Source organism: Cynocephalus volans, chromosome 2 (assembly GCF_027409185.1).
Source record: "Cynocephalus volans isolate mCynVol1 chromosome 2, mCynVol1.pri, whole genome shotgun sequence".
NCBI lineage: Eukaryota > Metazoa > Chordata > Mammalia > Dermoptera > Cynocephalidae > Cynocephalus > Cynocephalus volans.
Genome location: NC_084461.1, coordinates 32,189,117 through 32,204,972, shown reverse-complemented (window position 1 = coordinate 32,204,972; position 15,856 = coordinate 32,189,117).

The following is a 15,856-nucleotide window of genomic DNA, read 5'->3' as shown; positions in this document are numbered from 1 at the left end:
ATATATTTTTAAACAAGTTTTTTCTTTTAATCAGTTCCACTGCAATACTAAGATACAAAAGAAGGTCTTCTGTTGGTTATAACACAGTCTCTGGTATCTGGCATGCTGAGATATCTCACAGGTAAAATCGTATGAGAAAGTGCAGCCTCTTTGACCACTTCTGAAAATCACATTTACTGAGAAAATGAGAAAACAGATTTTAGCAGATTTTTATCTCCCATAATATTTAATCCCTTTAAGAGAATATAGAAATTGGAAGAAGGATTTGAGTAATCATTCTTGCAAAATCTTTACTTCTTTTTCTAAAAGAGCAGTTTGTAAAGAAGTCTTTACACATTAAGAGAGCTTTTTACATTGTTTTGAATTATATAGTGATATGAGCTATGGACAAATAAATTAAAAAGACATGGATTAACAATCCTGTCCGTTATATATATGTATTAAAAAATTAAGAGGAAAAATATGTTGTGATGCAATGCATGTAGAGCTTTTACTGAGCCAAAACCATATTTGGAATTTAATTGGGAGTGTTTAAGAGACCCTTGAGTGGAATAAAGGCTTTGAGTACTTCTTCCACAGTTGTAATTTTTACACAAACACAACATAGGACTTCTTGTTATATAGAATGCAAAATATGATTATTTGTGTGGGAAAAAAAAATCTAAGCAAATCAAACTTACTTAGAGTTAGTTATTGACTAGGCCTACCAGAGTGAAATGGATAATGGAATTCTAGGATGCCAGCATTAGAAAAGACCCTAGAGATTACTGGCAACCCTCTCATATTGACTTGGGGCTGAAGATGATTATTTTGCCTGAGATTAAATAGTAGGTAAAAGTTAGAATTGGGGCTGGTTTGGAATTCCTGTTTTAGTTCTAGACAAAAAAGAAGAATTATTAGACAATAAAAATGTCAAAAATACTTGCTATTAATAAAAGCTATATATCTCTGTGAACCAAAGATTTATCTCTTATAGTTCATAAACTCTGCAGCAGGTATTTAACTAAATTAAATCTTCCATTTTTGCAAAGTACCTATATGATGCAAATCATTTTTAACATTTTACTATTTTGTAAAATAGCTCCAAATATTTAGAATTTCAGAACTTGAAATGAGTCAAAGGCAAATGAAGGGCTTGAATTAATTACACAAGACAGATGCACAAGATAAATTCTAATCTAAAATAGGAATGTGTGGCATGGAGGCTGATGTGAGAAGAGGACAGACTGCCACATACCATAGCATGACCTTGGGCCAGATATTGCTTTGATCCTCAAATTTCTCATGGACCGAAAAAATCCAAAGAAAGCACTGCTTTAAGAAACCACTCTGTATTAGTCCATTTCTGTTGCTTATAACAGAATACCTGAAACTGGGTAGTTTATAAAGGAATGAAATTTATTTCTTACAGTTTTGGAGGGCAAGAACTCCAAAGTCCAGGGAACACATCAGGTGAGGGCCTTCTCCTGACTGGGAACTCTCTACAGGTTCCTGTGGCAACCAAGTTGTCACATGGTAAGAATGACCTGAACAAGAGAGAGCTAACCTTCTCATGCATTCTCCTTTTAAAGCCATCAGAACTACATCCATTACTCCATGAATAGATCAATCCATTGAAAAGGGTACAGTCCTCACAATCTAATCACCTTTTAAAGGCTCCACTTCTCAAATACCATATTGGATTTTCCACCCTCTTAACACTCTTACAGTGGGGGTCAACTTTCCAATACATGAACTTTTGGGGGACACATTTAACCCATAGCACACTCTAAAAAGCATTAGTGTAACACAAATGCAGCATTAGTGCCACTATTATGATAATTAGATATATATGTATTATACTAATTTATATCATATAGTATAGTTAGTATAATGCTAAATATTATTAACATTTATGTATTAACTGTCATAAATTTCCTTTACACTCAATATTTTTTGTTGTTATAGTGTCAATAGTAGCAGTAACTTTTATCAGAAATCATGTCGAATCTGAGATTCACTTTTGAAGAATCTTAGGGGACTATTGAGATGATCAAAGGATAGAAAACTAGTGTCAGAGTTCTGTTCATGAGGCTATCCCCCTCCTATTACACCTTTCACTCTCATCTGCTGCCAGCTTGTGCTTTGATTTTTCCAAATACCTTTAGTTTCTCTCCATTTGAATGCCCCATGTGTCAATGTCAGCATGTAAAAAACTGCATTTTCTTCTTGTTCTCTGGCCTCAGATGGTATCACTGGCCACACAAATGCTCAGCCTGGTCACCTACCTTGGTTCTCAGCCGGGTCACCTACCTTAGTTTTATCTTCCACTTCAGCCTGTCCTCTACTCCCTCTGTTTAATTGATCACCAAGTTCTGCTGCATTTTTAAAATTGAGGTAACATTTGTATAACATAAAATTAACTATTTTAAAGTGTACAATTCAGTAGCATCTAGTACATCAACAATGTTGTACAACGACCACTTTTATCAAGTTCCAAAACATTTTTATCACCACAAAGAGAACCCACATTCCTATTAATGTAACTCATCTGTTGATGATGGACATTTGGGTTGTTTCTATCTTTTGGCTATTGTGAATAGTGCTGCTAGAAACATTCATGTGCAAGCATTGAGTACCTATTTTGGATTCTTTTGTATACATTTTATATTAGTCAAGGTTCTCCAGAGAAACAAAACCATTAGTTAAAAAATAACAATATAACAATAAAAGTAATACAAATTAAAAATATAGTATGACAACTATTTACATAGCATTTACATTGTATTTGTTATTATAAGTAACAGAGATAATTTAAAATATACAGAAGAGTGTATGTAGATTATATGCAAACATAATGCCATTTTATATAAGGGACTTGAGCATCCATGAATTTTAGTATCCTTAGGGGAAGAAGGGGGTGTAGAGGTAGAGATAACCCCCAACCTTTTTGGTAAACAATACCAGATACTTAGGACTTTTCGTTACCAGGTGCTTGAGACTTTCCATCGCCAGAAGATTAGGACTTTCCACTGCCAGGGGGAAGGGACTTTCCAAAGAGCCCAAAGTTCACCCAGTTCCAGGAGGGGCCTAACCACAAAAGGGGTGGGCTATTAGTCAATTCCCCAGTTCCTTGTCTGTGTACCACCCCACTGAAGGCCACCAATGAAATTAAAAGTCACCCCAAATGGCCAATAAGCTGTGTACAACTCACCCTGTTGCCAAAGTCTTCCTACCAAACTGTATAAAAAATGCTTGAGTTAAGAGCTCGGGGCCGCTTCTGTCCTGAAAACAGAGCAACCCCAGCATGCTGGAATAAAAACCTCTTGCTTGATTGCAGCTGTCTCAGTCTCCTGGTCTTTGTGAGGTGAGCCATCTTGGTGTGTGTGGGATTTGTGCATGGTGCACGGGTCTTACAGGGGTATCCTGGAACCAATATTTACAATAGCTGAAAGGTACGAGTGTATCATATATGTATATTTATACATGAAAATACTTCAAAAAGTTTGTGGAAAAATGGAATTAAAAGATAATATGAATCTTTCCATGAAATATTTGAAGACCCCTCATGTGTGTGTGTGTGTGTGTGTGTGTGTGTGTGTGTGTGTGTGGAAAGGAGGAAAGAGAGAGATTTTAAGGAACTGGCTCATGTGACATGGAGGATGGTAAATCGGAGATTTGTAGGACAGCCCAGGAGGCTGGAAGTTCAGGTAAGAGTTGAGTTTATAGTCTTGAGTTTAAATTCTTCTGGCCAGCAAACTGAAAACTCAAGCAGGGTTCCTATGTTTCAGTCTTCAGTAGAATTCTTTCTTTGAGAATGCTAAGTCTTTTCTCTTAAGGCCTCCAACTGATTTGATGAGGTCCATCCTCTCACAATACGGAGGGTGACCTGCTTTGCTCAGAGCCTACTGATTAAATGTTAATCACATCTAAAAAATACCTTCCTAGCAACATTTAAGCTTGTGTTTGACCAAGCAACTGGGCACCAGAGTCTAGCTAAATTTACACATAAAATTAATGATCACATATACCTAGGAACAGAATTGCGGGATCATGTGGTAATTCTGAGTTTAACTGTTTGAGGAGCCACCACACTGTTGTCCACAGTGCCTGCACCATTTTACGTTCCCACCAGCAATGCACGAGGGTCCAGTTTCTCCACACTCTCTCCAACACTTGTTATTTTCCATAGTTTTATTAAAGCCATCTTAGTGGGTGTGGGGTGGTCTGATTATTTTTTTATTACACTTTTGTAATCACTAAATATTTATTCTTTGTAGTTCTAGTAAGTTAAGATACCTATGTTTTGCAAGACGTAGGAGCTGGGAACCTGGACCAGATGAACTCTTTGAGCTGATAATTCAGTCTCTGGGGAGATTGCATTTTAAATATTATTGCAAGCAGGGAAACACTTCTTCCTAACTTATAGTTGTTTCCTTCCATGTAGAGGAACATCATGTAGCTTAAGAGTCCTAGACAACCTGTTCCCTTTCAGGCATATCTGATGGTTGTGCTTGAAAAAAAGCCATAGGCATGGACCACTGAGATCCTTTCTTTGCTGTTTTCTTAAGAGCTAATTGCCTGCAAAGAGTCAGTCTTGGCTCTGCTTCTGTAGAGATAGGCCTCACCTCTCCAGATAGGGAGCTTTCTCCAGTCCCAAGCTTACTAATAAGGCTGCCTAGTCTTGGGATTCAGTATGAGGAATCCCACGTGCCTGCAGATGTATGCCAGATTTTCTAAAAGACTCTTTTTAACAAAGGAGTTATTTGATTCTCTATCTGTTGATCCTTTTGTCTTATCTCAAATATTTTCGAGTTTAGGTTGAGAAACAAGATGTTCTTTATTGTCTCCATTACTTGAAAACATCTCTATAAATATTGCACATTAGTATTTTCTCTTATGATTAATCTGATCTTGCTGCAATACAAGAATGCGTACTGTATTAGTCTGTTTCTGTTGCTTAAAACAAAATACACAGAGTTGGCTGATTTATAAAGGAAACAAAGTTTATTTGCCTATAGTTTCTGAGGCTCAGAAATCCAAAGTGAGATTTGGAACACATCTGGTGAGAGCCTTGGTGGTGGTGATGACAGTGATGGCAGGAGTAAAGAGAACAGAGAGAACACAAAGACAGACTCTCCTCTTCTTCTAAAGCCCTCAGAACCATGACCCTGACCACCATTTTTAATCCATTCACTCCTGCATGATCCTACAATCCAATCACCTCTTCAAGGCTCCACCTTTCATTACCATAATAAGATTTCCCACCCTCTTAACAGTCACAGTGGTGGCTAAGTTTCTAATATATGAAACTTGTGGCACACAATCCAGCTTCAGTGAGTTTTGGGGGATGTAATTCAATCCTCTGCACATGCTATGTTGAATACACTCTATGGATATGGGAGATCCACCTTATTGGCTGATACAATTGAATAAAGAATTGCTTCCTAGGTGTTTAAACTGTTCGATTAATGCACTGAGTATTACATGATCAAAAAAATGGATCAAGTCTAAGCTTTCTACAAGTATTACAGTTTTTATTGTTTAATTTTTTGAAACTATTTTTGTAGGGTTGGAGAAATGGCCTAGTATGAGATTTTTCTCCTTTAAATCAAAATGGCTATGTTTCTGAAACAAAATAAAGAACTTTGATGACAAAAGAGAAAGAGATTAAGAGATATAGAAGATGTAAAAAGATTAAAGAATGCTCAAGATTTGTGGGAGGTGGAAGAAATCTTGAAGGGAGGGTGGATTTAATTAAGTAAATCTTTGATTTATTCAGCTTTAATTGATCCCTCATAATGTTAATTCTCAAAGCTATTATAATTTTATAAGAACTGTTCTTTCCCTCATTTCCTCATGTCATTTTTTAAAAAAAATTACCACTAATTATGCTTTTCTGGCCCTTTTATGAATCTTCCAAGTTGATGAATAAGTGTGCATCTTTCCCCTTTGGCAATTTTTCTATTGTGACAAGGTCTTTACTTAACTACGATAATTTATTCTCTAGATAGATCATTAATGATGTGTCATTGCTGTGTGTTTCAGAATACCCAGATGGTCAGGTAGTCCATTGTGAATTTTCTTGCAAAACTTGAAGTTTAGGTTCCTGAACAGATAAATATTTCTCAGAGCCAGTCATTTACATATTCATTTCCCTCTCATATATGCCTGTCATACATCTGGGCTCTTCTATTTCAAGGGCATTATAATTAGTCACCACTAGCATCTGAAGCATGAGATTGCAAAAGATTTGTTCCAGTTGTCCTGTCAGTTTAGGAATTAATTATAGGCAAACCAAAACTAAAACAAAAAACTTCACTTAGTTACATTTCCCCAAAACTCCCCGAAGCTTGAATTGTGCCCCCCGAGTTTTATGTATTAGAAACTTAGCCCCCACTGTGACTGTTACAAGGGTGAGAAATCCTATTATGGCAACTGAAAGGTGGAGCCTTAAAGAGGTGATTGGATTGTAGGACAATGCTGTAGTGAATGGATTAAAAATGGTGATCAAGGGCTTGGTTCTGAGGGCTTTAAAAAAAGAGGAGAGTCTGTCTTTCTCTATCTCTGTTCTCTCTGCTTCCACCATCTTACAATGTGAGACCCCGGGGTCACTGTCACCACCACCAGATGGACTTTGGACTTCCCAGCCTCAGAAACTGTAAGCAATAAATGTCATATTTCTTTATAAATAACTCAGTTTCAGGTATTTTGTTATACACAAACTAAACGGACTAATCCAGAAAACTGGTACCAGAGAGTTGGGGTGTTGCTTGTAACAAATACTTGAAAATGTGGAAACAGCTTTGGAACTGGGTGTTAGGCAAAGGTTAGAGGAATCTGGAGGACTCAGAAGAAGACAAAAAAATGACGGAACATTTGGACTGTCTTAGAGACTGGTTATGTGGTGGCGAGCAGAATGCTGATAGAAATATGGACTGTAAAGACCATTCTAAGGAGGTCTCAGATAGAAATAAGAAGGAATGTATCAGAAATTGGGGCAAAGATCACCATTGCTGTGAATTGGCAAGGAATTTGGCTGCATTGTATACATGCCCTAGGACTTTCTGGAAGTTGGAACTTAGGAGTTGTGAACCAGAACGTTTGGTGGAAGAAATTTCTAAGCAGCAAAGCATTAAGGAAGCTGCCTGGCTACTTGCAACAGCCTATACTGAGTTATGGCAGCAAAGGCACAATGTAAAGCCAGAATTTAAAAGAGAAGCAGAGCATAAAGATTTGGAAAATTTGCAGCCTGGCCATGTGGTAGAGAAGCAGAGAGCATGCAATGGTGCAGCCCAGCAACCGATAGATAAGAAAATTAGTACAAAGGAAGGGGATTATTAAGAGAAGGAGAAAAAGGCCCTGAAGGCATCGCAGAAGCCTCTGGGGCCAGCTCTCCCATTTTAGGCCCAAAGACCTAGGAAGACAGAATCATCTTGGAGAACAGGCCTGAGGCATCCTGCACAGGCTTACTGCTCAGGGCCACCTCAAGAAGCTGCTTCCAGTACCAGCACCCCAGCCACTTTGGCTGCAGCTGTGGCTAAATTAGCCCCAGGTGTGGTTGGATGTATAGCTTTGGAAAATACAAGCTGGAAGCATTGGCAGAGTCCACATGGTGTTAAGTCTTTAGGCTCACACAATGCCAGAGCTGGGAAGTCTTAGGAGCCTCCACCCAGATTTCAAAGGATGTATGGAAAAGTCTGGAGGCTCAGGAAGAGATATGTCACAGGGGCAGCCTTCAGTAGAGCAATGCCAAGTGGAAATGTGGGGTCAGAGTTGCAGCAGAGAAACCCCATCAATGCCATGTCTAGTGTAGCCGTGAGAGTGAGACCACCATGGAAACCCCATACCTGTGGAGCTACCAGTGTGCAGTGCCAGCCTGGGAGAGCTAAAGCATCACCTGAGACCAGAAAAGCCATAAAAGCGGAGCTGCCCAAGGACTTGGGGCCCCAACCCCCACACCAGTGTGCAGAGGACATGGAACATGGAGTCAAGGTACCTGATTCTCCAGCTCTGAGATTTACTGCCTGCCCTGCTGGGTTTTGGACTTGCTTAGGACCTGTTACCCCCTTCTTTTGGCTTATTTCTCCCTTTTTGAATGAGAATATGTACCCTATGTTTGCCCCACCATTGTGTCTTGGAAGTAGATAACTTGTATTGATTTCACAGATGGGACTTTGAACTTTGGACTCTTGAGTCAAAACAAGTTTAAGACTTTGGGGATGAAATGAATGCATTTTTGCATGTGAAAAGGACATGAGTTTTGGGGGGCCAGAGGTGGAATGTAGTGGATTGAGTTATGTCTCCCCCAAACTCCCTGAAGCTTGAATTGTATCCCCCCGAGTTTTATGTATTAGAAACTTAGCCCCCACTGTGACTGTTAAGAGGTAGAAAATCCTGTTACGGTAATTGAAAGATGGAGCCTTAAAGAGATTGGATTGTAGGACCATGCCATAGTGAATGGATTAAAAATGGTGATCAGGGGCTTGGTTCTGAGGACTTTAAAAAAGAGGAGAGTGTGTCTTTCTCTCTGCTCTCTCTGCTTCCACCATCTTGCAATGTGAGACCCTTGGGTCACTGTCACCACTACCAGATGGACTTTGGACTTCCCAGCCTCAGAAACTGTAAGCAATAAATGTCATATTTCTTTATAAATAACTCAGTTTCAGGTATTTTGTTATATGCAACCTAAACGGACTAATACACTTAGTGCTGTGTAAATATGGAATTCAAATTATCACTATTAAAGGAGTATCTCAACTTGGGTTATTAATCCTTCCCTATTTTTTATTTTGAGGTTTGAATTTTATTTTTATAATGTATTTGTAAATTATTTTGTCAGTGTATTATGGAATAATAATAGAATCAACTTTATAACTTTGTAGTAAAGATTTAATGAGTTAATGTGTGTAATTAGAGCATTGTTTACCTGATATTATTAATAATATTATTATTATTATTTTCCTTAACTTTGGGACGTAGGTTTTATTATTTTTATTTAGTATTACAGTTAAAAGTGCAAGCCTGAGTTTTAACTCAGACCTCCCAGCTGCATGAATGTGTCAGTCAGCTTGGGCTGCCATAAGCAGAATACCACAGACCTGGTGGCTTAAACAGCAGACATTTATTTCTCACAGTTCTGGAGGCTGAAAGTCCGGGATCAGGGTACCAGCAATGTCAATTTCTGCTGAGGTCTCCCCTCCTGGTTTGTAGTTGGCTGCTTCCTTGCTTTGTGCTCACGTGATGTCTACTTTATGTGCAGAGAGGGTGAGAAGGGGTAGAGGAGAGAATGCTCTAGTGTCTCTTCTTATAAGGGCAGGGCACTAATCCTATTGTGATGACCGCATGCTCATGACCTCTCTTAAACCCAATTACCTCCCAAAGGTCGCACCTCCAAATACAATTGTACTGGGGCTTGGAGCTTTAGCATATGCATTTGGAGGGGGACACAATTCAGTCTATGACAATGGCCTGGACAATATGTAACCTCTCAAATTGATTTCTTTATCTGTAAAATGTGGATGAGAACACAACAGATTTATTATGAAATTTAAATGATTATTTTATTTTTCAACTTGTTTGTGTTATTTTGTGAGTTTTTCCCCCTCATACAGAACATGCATTGCTTTTGTTATAAGAAAAATATAATAAAACACAAACACCTAAGAGAAAAGGAAGTGTCTCTCTTCTATTCTCATCGGCTTTTGGTTCCATCTGTTTTGCTTTCAAAATCCTTCCCGATCTAGCCATAATTTCCTTCTACTCCCATGCAAAGTATCTTCCAGCCAGATTAGACTCTTAAATTACATACTACATCTGTTTGTCTGAAATATGCTTTATAGCCAAATCTATCTAACGAAATTCTAACTTCTCTATAAAACTTTAAAAAATTTCTCTCTAAAAATAAAATCCCTTCTTTGAGCATCAACAGCACTGTGGGCCATTCGTGCAAACATGTCATCTGCTTTGTATTATAGTTATGTGCAGTTGTAGCTTATATTCCTATTGGTCAAAAGCTCTTTGAAAGAAAGGCAAACCAGGTGATCTCCTATAGATTTAGGACACAGTCACCATTCACTTCGTAAATGAATCAAAACAACTACAAAGGCAGGTAGTGAATCCAAATGCTACTTTGTACTCTTAACGCAAAAAGAGATTGTCATATTCATTAATAATGAATAAAAAACTGTGAAGGGAGTGGCATACTCGAGAGAAACAACTTTTGAGCACTCAAGAAGCGACAATTATATGCACACTGTTACTGTGTTCATTTTAAATCATAGTCAAGTGCTCACTAAATTCCCTGAGCATTAGTACCAGTAAACTTTTCATTAGCTTAGGTTGCTGATGTATATATTTGAATACAATAATAATACTTTACATTTGCCCAGCATTTAAGAGTGTACAAAGTACTCCCATGTACATTGTCTCATTTGATTATCACACCAGCTCTGGCAAAAGAGCTATTTTTATGTCAGCTTTACAAAACAAAAACTCGAGTCTGACAGGTTGCAATTCATGCAAGGTCACAAGTTAATACACATTGAAACTTGGACTGCATCACACATCTTCTTGCTCCTCCTGGTTTGCTCTCTGTAATCGGCGTGTGACCTCCCATCCCCACAGCATGCCTTAAAAGCTATCCCATAATCCATACATTTTAATAAATTATACTGGCGTCTTCCACCACCATCTTTTCCTTAATCAGTATGTGAGGTTTTGCTACACTCTAAGATTTCATTTGATTAAACCTTCAGTAGAACAGATTTTATTTGATTGCAAACTGACCAGGGAAAACCCTAATATGATTAGACTAATCCTTTTTTTCCTGTGTGCTTTTCTATTACTTCAGTAAACTTTGGTACTACATTTACCTAGTGTTTCAATTATAAAGACGTATCATTTTCCTTTTCTCTATTTAAAACAAAACAAAACAAAACTTAATCCAGGTAAATCGCTTTAATTTTACAAAATTCAAACATTGCCTCCCTGCAGAACACATCAATTAAAATGAACATGAAGTACAATGTATCACAGCCTAGTTTGTTTCTTATTAAAAATTTAACAATATTTCATTAAAGTATCTAAATTTCGTAGACGTTTAAGCATTTCTCGTGGGTATTTTTGTCAGTAATTGGCTCGCTTGGCTCTGGGCTATTGTTTCCCTTTAATTTTCCTTATAAAACGCTGTTCAAGCTTTGTAACCAAAATTACTGCTTGGTTAGGAAATATTATTAATTATAATTTCCACTGGGTCATAACTTTGATTATATTTCTCCAAGGAAAACTCATCAGTATTCAGGCTTTTAAAAAAATACTTAAACTACCACAGTGAAATAAATGCATATAAAATTTATTAGGTGATTTCCTCAGGAAAACAAAGTTTAGTTAATTCACATTATGTTGTGGTGAATGCTGTGGTTGATTTCACTTCACACGACTCTAAGTTCTTATGAGTTATGACCCTCTTTGCTTGGAAAGCCTGTGCTAACCTTTCAGACTTGCACCTGTACCAATGACCTCATCTTGGTGGTTGTCAAGTGCCTTGCTCTGTACAGACAAGCTTTGGCTTGGCTTCTCGCCATGATGTCACTTAAGGCTCACTGTCTCAGTGCTGGTGTTATGTCAGGGTGCCAGCTTATGCTAGGGAAAGACAGCCCTTCAGATTACAAGTGCTACTTCATTTAAAATCCAACATCATGGCTTTCCACTGTGTCCTATGAAGTTGTATCTGCTGTACTATAGAGCCAAAGATCTTAGAAACAAGTTCAAGGAGGTGCTTTGTAAGCAATAGTGTAATGAGCTTTAGGTGGCAACTAAAACTAGGTGCGACCCACCCTCAGGGTGTTCTGAATGTTCTATGGTGGCTGGGTTACTTCGAAGATATCAAATAAGCACCTCATGAGAGCAGTACATAGAAACACTAGAAATTTTGGTTCTAATGATGGGGCGTCATCAGGGTATCTGGGAAACCAAAGTAGCATACCTGCCAACCTGGCAACAAGATATCAAGATCACACTGAGCTTAAGAATGAATCTAAGCCAGTGGCTGATTCTGACACTGATGGGTATTATTTTTTCCCATTTGGCTCATTCTTCCCCAAGGCTGCACCTGAACCACATCTGCAGAAAGCCTGTTATGCCAAGTGTGTCTTTCACGTGAAATATGGAAAAGGTTCTTTGCAAACCAATTGTACTTGGAAGGTCATGGCCTTTAAAATTCCATATTTAACTAGAACACTATTCTAAAAGGAAAATGAAAGGGTTTTGGTAAGATATAAATTTCATCTAATTGTTGGTAATACTACATATACACTGAAATGTAATAACACACACACAATCATGCAATTGGAAATGGAGGTTGTGGTGGGTACCGTGTCATGTGAACAAATTAATTTCAACAGGTTAAAAAAATAAAAAATCACAGCTGCCACTTAAGTTGCTTCTTAGAATAGCAATCTACATTGATTTTAAAATGCTTTTGGAAAGAAGAAAATGTTCTCAATCTTCAAGGATTTTAGAGACATGAATTGAAGACTGAAACACAAGCACATGTAACAATTTCAAGGTTACATGACTGAGGCAAAGGTGTTCTAAAAATTTAGTTACTTTCATGAGAAAAAGAAAATTGCAGGAACATATGAAATTGGTTAGACTTTGGTGTAGCCTCACAAATCCTTGGAAGGTGGGGGTGAAAATTCAATTCTTTACACGTCATCCTTAGAGATTCCTGCATGATTTTCACCACTAAATTATGTCTATATTTCATTGAAGACCTCAATGCCATTAGGCATGCTGTTAGATAAGGACATAGTGAGGCCCCAAGATGTCCTTCACAATGGCCCCAAAGTGGCCTCCAATGAACTTTTCCTCCTGGTATTCATGGATATTGTGTAAATAACAGTGCGACTTCTGAGGCTAGGTCACTAAAGACATTACAGTAACTGTCTTGCTCTTGGATCACTCTGGGGGAAGCCAGGTGTCATGTTATGAGGATATTCAAGCAACCCTCTGCAGTGGTTCACGTGGTGTGGACTGAGGCATCCTGCCAATGGCCAGCAGGCACTGGCCAGCCATGTGAGGGACCACTGCAGAGGTGGGTGCTCCAGCCCTGACTGCAGTCCTGGTTGACATCTTTACCATGACCTCAGGAGAGACCCCACCTCACATCCATTCAGCCAAGCTGCTCCCTAATTCCTGACTCACAGAAACTGTGTGAGATTATAATGTCTACTGTTTTAAAACACTATGTTTTGGGGTAATTTTTCATACAGCAACAGATAAGTAATACAAATGTGTATCTTATTGCTCTCCACAAATCCAGTTTATCAAAAATTTGTTTCTGGGGCTGGATGGTTAGCTCAGTTGGTTAGATGGTGGTGCTGATAACACCAAGGTCCAGGATTCCATCCCTGTACCAGCCAGCCACCAAAAAATAAAAAAAAAACATTGCTTTTGGCCAAGATTCTTCCAGATCTCTTGCATAATGCTAGAGTCTAAATAGTTGAGAACTAGTGGCAAAAATGGGCATTATGAAGCAGCATTGCAACTCCACTTCAGGAACTTGGCCCTCGTGACTAGCGGAATGGAAACATGCTGCCAGTGTTGCTCTGTTTTTCTCACACTGTATGGATATGAACTGCACTTAAAGGGCACCTGAATCTCAAGGAGACTAGAGATTTTTGTTCTGCAATTAAATAAGCACAATGTGCTCCAAACATCTTTTCCTAAGTGCCCTAAATTTCTAGCGACATCACTGGGTAATTCAGAGGCGAAAGAACTCCTGAGGTGGTAAATATTTAACAGTGCGCTGCAAATGCCTGAAGAGAAAAGTATGAGAAAGATTCAGTCTTGGCCCAAGATTCAAGAAAGCTGACCCATTTGGAGCTTACCTCAGAACCTTTGTCTTTATGAAATATGCAAGTGCAGGCAGCGCATTTGCAGAATTGCAAGGGATGGTGTGGAAGCCAGGCCAGGCCAGGGCTGAAGGCATGGTGGGTCTTGTGGGAGGCACAGGAGATGTACAGCGAAAAATCAAAGAGAGGATACTGCAAATGGAAACTTGAAAGCTAAAAAGCATTTCATTTTGGAGTTGAATAGTCCATTATTGAAAAGGGCATAAACTTGGGGAAGATTGTCAAGGAATTACAGAAGAATACGGCCATTACCTAGAACATGGGAAGGTGATAATACAGGGAGTTGCCAGGAAAAAGGACTTTATGAATATATTGAAAGAAGGGGAGGACAGTCAGGGTTCTGTAAAGAGGGGTTGGGATGGATTCCATGCACATATGGAGGACTTTTCAAATATCTTCTGAGAAAACAACATATGGATGGTGGCTAGAGAAGGCACAACAGAGCATCCAAACAACCAGTGGGTTTAGAACCTCACAACACAATGCTTATAATCCCCAAGGGAAAAATTATCTTTCTAGAATAAGAATACTGGTTTTTAGGGGTCTTGGACAGATTATCATTAAATAGTAGCTTTTTGGTAAGTAAAGGATGTTAAATTTATTGATCATATAAATAAAACAGAAACACCCTTGATCGAGTATATGAAGATAATTCTTTAACATGACTGAGAAATTTCTCAAGGAAGAAAAACTGCCTTTTACATCTTTGGGTTCTCAACTCCCTGGCCTAATCCCTGGCATACGGTTGGCATTCAATAAATATTTGTTCAAATGGAAAAAATTTTAGTAATTTGGATGTCAAATTGTGCAGTTCATCTTTTTGTTTCCCTGAGAATGTTAGCAGCTAACAAGGCTTTTGTTTTGGGCTTTGGGTTGGTTTGATTTGTTCTTGCCACAGTTGCTGGAAATGTTCCAGCTGGAATAAACAATGACCCCTCCTTCCTCCTCAGTGCCTTGTTCACACGGGACTGGAAGAGCTCCCCAGTCCCATTCAGTCTGCTGTTAGTTCTATGAAGTTGCTCTATTTTGCAGATGGAAAACCTGAGTATTTATCTGGGACACCCAGCTAGTGAGGAGTGGAAGTGGGTTTCAGCACTGATTTCTTAGCTACAACACAGTCCTCTCCTTCCTACAACCTTATCAATGACTGATTCCTGCTGATTTTGAAGCATTAAGCTGCCCATGAGGCATGAGTTCCTTGTGAAATATAGGACTGGAGCATCAGCTTGGTTTCTGTTTAGAAGGGCAAAGTATGGCAGTGACTTGGACGATTAATCGACTGTCCTGGGAAATCGTATTTTACAACACAAATGTTGCTGTAGATTCTATTCTCCTTTGGTATATCTTTTACTAGCTATAGATATCTGAGGAGCACTGCTGATTGTTCTATGTTTGTCATTTCTCTACCCAACCCCTGTTCCTGAAGACCCACTGTAGGTACAGTCTCTGCTCCTCTTTGTCCTTCTTTGGCATATGAAGCATAACTTATCAAGCATAACCCCTGAAGCCTGCAATTCCTGGGCATCCTTGTCCTCTAGTTTCCCATGGGGTTCAGTGGAAGATCTGAAGTTAGCAGGAGAGGGATTGGGGTATTTCTTCCCCTGCTCCCTCCCTGCCTCACCTTGGCAGTTCTGGCAGCATCTGTACCCACAGCTCCTATCAAGTAGTCCTTCCTTCTATAGCTCCAACTGTCACTAGGCTCTGGTAATACTGCCCCTGGATTCTTCATGCCTCACGCTGGGGAGGAGATAACAGTTTTCTGTTATTGCTAAACACAGGGAGGCTCAATATCACATGCTGGTCTCCTTAAGCTGCTCATAGTTCTGTAAATAATCTCTGCATTAATTCCCTTCTAAGGTCCCAGCTGAAGGAGCCTTTTGTCTCCTGCTTGATAGAGTCACTCCAAGAAAAAATGCCCCTCCAAGTCTTAAAAAGGAATTGCTTTAAATCAGGGTTTCTTA